Consider the following 3,672-nt stretch of genomic DNA (forward strand, 5'->3'; position numbering starts at 1 on the left):
TCCGGGTCCCGGCTTCGGTGCCGCTGCACCGGCAGGCAGCGGTGGTCGAACACGGAGCTGCTGCTGCTGCTGCTGCTGCCGCTGCTGATGCTCCAGCGGTTCGCCTCGTCTCTTCCCGCCCTCCTCCTCCCCCTCTCAGCAGCACCACCACCACCACCACAGAGCAGAGCTGACAGACGCCGCGGAGCTCGCCGTGTTTAGGTCATGCTCCAACTATGTGCCTGTGCTGCGCCGATGTTTTTTTTTCTTCTTCTCCTCTTCTTCTTCTTCTTTCTGCAAGCTCAGTGAAACCACATCCTGTCACATATTCACCTCCCTCCCCTTCTCACTCGGTCTCTCCTCTCCCTCTCTCTCTCTCTCTCTCTCTCTCCCTCCCTGCCTCCTTTCCCGTGTCTCTGTCGCTGTCACTACTCCGCCCCCCCCTCCACCTCCTCCACCTCCAGCAGCAGCAGTCGTGATTGTCTGAAGCAAGTGAGGGCTCCACTCCTTCTCACGGCGTCAGTTCAGTTCAGCCCCTCTGCCTTGCCTGCCTGCCTGCCTGCCTGCCTTCTCCGGCAGTTCCACTCGGCTGGCTGAAGAATCCATCTGAGGGGAGGGGCAGGGAGGAGAGGGGGACGGGAGGGGGAGAGGGGGAAGAAGGGGTGGGCTTTCGTTGGGAAATACCAGAGTTGCAGAGAAGGGTGGATGAGAGGGGTTGGGTGGGATAGGAGTGTGTGTGTGTGTGTGTGTGTGTGTGTGTGTGTGTGTGTGTGTGTGTGTGGTTGTTGTTCAGCTGGGGAGCAAAGAAGCGAAGAAAGATTGGCAGCCAGAAATAGTTATCAATAGTGGGTCTAGGGGGGAGAGATGGGGGTAAAAGGCTGGAACCATGTGGAGTCGATTGTGCACACACACACACACACACACACACACACACACACACACACACACACACACACACACACGTAGGAAGATTTCAGGAAGTATTTTGAAATTGTTTGAGTATAAAAAAAAGTATGAAGGCAACAAATAGAAGAAGGCTTGTTTTGAAGAAAAAATAGCTTGTGTGTGTGTGTGTGTGTGTGTGTGTGTGTGTGCCAGACACTCTCCTGCAGTGCTCACTAGTGGTTATGCATATTTAATATATCCGGGTCAGGACCCCCTATAGCTCTGTATTTATTATTTAACGCCAGTCGCTTTGACGGAGCGTCGTGCTGCAGAAACTACCAGACTTCTGATCTTTCCCGCCCACCTCGACAAACTACAACAACCACGGCGACAACACACAACGTCACAGCTTGCCGGTGGCACGGTGTCCTTTTGCTGACAAGGGGAAAACAAATGTGTATCCCAGCTGTTCTCGACAGGGGGTTGGGGGGGGGGGGGAGTTTCCGTCGCTGTGCTTGTGATGGAGACGTCAGCTGAAGCTGAAGAAGTTTTGCTAAAGAGCTGGGTACCAAAATCTACAAAAAAAAATTGGGCAAGTACTTTCAAACTAAATCAAAGTAATCACATTGTGGGAAATTGTGGAAAAGCGACTTACTCATTTTTTGGACCAGGGTTGGTTCCCCCTGAGGGTGAAAAACAGGCTGGAGAGCGAAGCAGACGTCACCTCCATCTCCCATCAGCAGCAACAACAAAGTCAACACTTGTGTCTCTCAGCTCCAAGCATTGTTTGGCGAACAAAACGCTAATTACCACCATCACTTGGACCAGTTAGCTACTGCGTTCTCTGATGAGAGATTGTGGTTTCATCTTTTTCACTCGTTTTTGTCACAAATGTGTGGCTTGTGTCGAGTTTTGTCCTGAATATAATTTGAATGTTTGCTGCCATTTCATGTTCTGAAGCTTTTCATTCGGTGCATCAACACTTCAAAAATGAAGCAATCTTTCCAACCTAGTTCTTTCCCAAAACTCCAGTCCCTGCTGGGCCCCGCGTTGTTCTGTGAACAGACACAAAGCGCAGCACGGTGAAGACATCGTTTCTGGTCAGTTCGTCTGCTGTTGCAAGGGAGTTTGTTTCATCTTGAAGGAATATTGCCACCAGAGGCTTCCGCTCTTTTATGTCTTTGCAGAACATGAGGGCACGAGCTGGGCTGAGTTGGTCCAGAGAGCCGCGGATTCACACGTGCTGCCCGAGTCAAATCGCTGCACATTACACAATTAGTTTCACGATTTCTCTCGTTTGGGGTTAACCATGAATGAGTAGGCGGGGCTTCGGTTTCAGCTGGAACTCAGCGCTGCCCGCTTAGTTTAAGAGACATCCTCCTCCTCCTCCTCCTCCTCCTCCTCCTCCTCCTCCTCCTTTACTTCCTGTCTCAACCTAATTACTAACAGCCATGATCAAATGTTGTGTTTGTTTGTTTATGCTCTTCCTGCACTCGTCGTCTGGTTCCATTCCACCATGGAGCAGCCGGGCTGCCAGAACAGAAAACAGGCTCAACGAGCATCTTTAAAGGCGACTATTTTAAGAGGCCGCGGCCTCCTGGAGCAACACGTCAGCTCCAGAGTGCAACTCCTGCACAGGAAGCACTGAAATGCCTTTCGCACACAAACAGCTTCCATGTGAGGCAGCACTCTGTGGAAAAACCTCAACACGTGTTTGAAGGACGGCCTTGATGTTTTCTGTCAGTTCTGATCTCTGAATTTTTTTTTTTTGCGCATAGCGTCGGGTGATAATAAGGCTTTGTATTCTTTAATACAGTAATTCTATTCTTTTTTTTTTATTTCAGACGAACTAAGATGAACTGTAAAGTTGCAGGCTTGTTAGCAATGCCAGTGGTTAAATTGCACACCACAGGATGCTTCAGTGCTAGTTTTTTGTGCTAGTTACTCTCCAAAATCTTTAAGGTAAGGAACAGCGCTACCGGTACTGTTCCCTGCTGCACCGGTAGTGCTACTGGTAGTGCTGTTCCCTGCACTACCAGTAGCACTGCCAGTGCAGGTGGTTGCACCCTGAAGCAGGGTAAACAACAGTGCATTTGATATACGGCAATTTTTACTTTTTAGATTACTTGTGATTATTAAAAGCATAACAAAAAACAAGGGCTTATAAATTGTGACTAAAAAGATATCGCATTGCTCTTCAATACACCTTGATTGCAAAAATGCATATCCTTTTTTTTTTTTTTTTTTTTAACTCTATGACCAGTTCCAGACTGCCTCAGGGCAAGGGCAAGACGCCTTTTGACCAGATTCCATTCAGGTGCTAATTGGTGAGAAGCTCCAACAGCTCGACTTACAGTCCGACACGGTGCCGTGGTGACGCTGGGCTCCTTTCAAAGTAATTTTTAGCCAGCTACAAAACTCCACTCGCTCATTTGCCAGTGCTGCCTCCTGCTGATGAGCCCTTCCGGCCTCGCAGTCTTGGCTGCGATAACCTGACTCCAGGCCGCAAATTAATGACTCGTCTCTCTAAAAGACAAAGATTTCCTGGCCGTGTCTTCAGTCGCACCAGGAGCCCCATTAGACTTTAATCAGCCTTCCTGAAGGAATGGGTGGGAAGTGCCAACACCTATGTGGATCTCCGGAAATAAGTCTGGGTTGGCAAGGACATTTTTTCACATCGGCAGCTGGATGGTTGGAAGGGGAAAAGGGTGTCTAGGAAAAACAGAGCTCTAAAAAACATCCGGGGACCGAGCTGACACTGGGGGACAAAAGACATTGAGATCATTAAAGTTGGATGGAGGCTTGATT

This window comes from Nelusetta ayraudi, unplaced genomic scaffold (genome assembly GCF_046127955.1).
Source record: "Nelusetta ayraudi isolate G7.1 ecotype Tasmania unplaced genomic scaffold, CSIRO-AGI_Nayr_v1 ptg000074l, whole genome shotgun sequence".
NCBI classification, from domain to species: domain Eukaryota; kingdom Metazoa; phylum Chordata; class Actinopteri; order Tetraodontiformes; family Monacanthidae; genus Nelusetta; species Nelusetta ayraudi.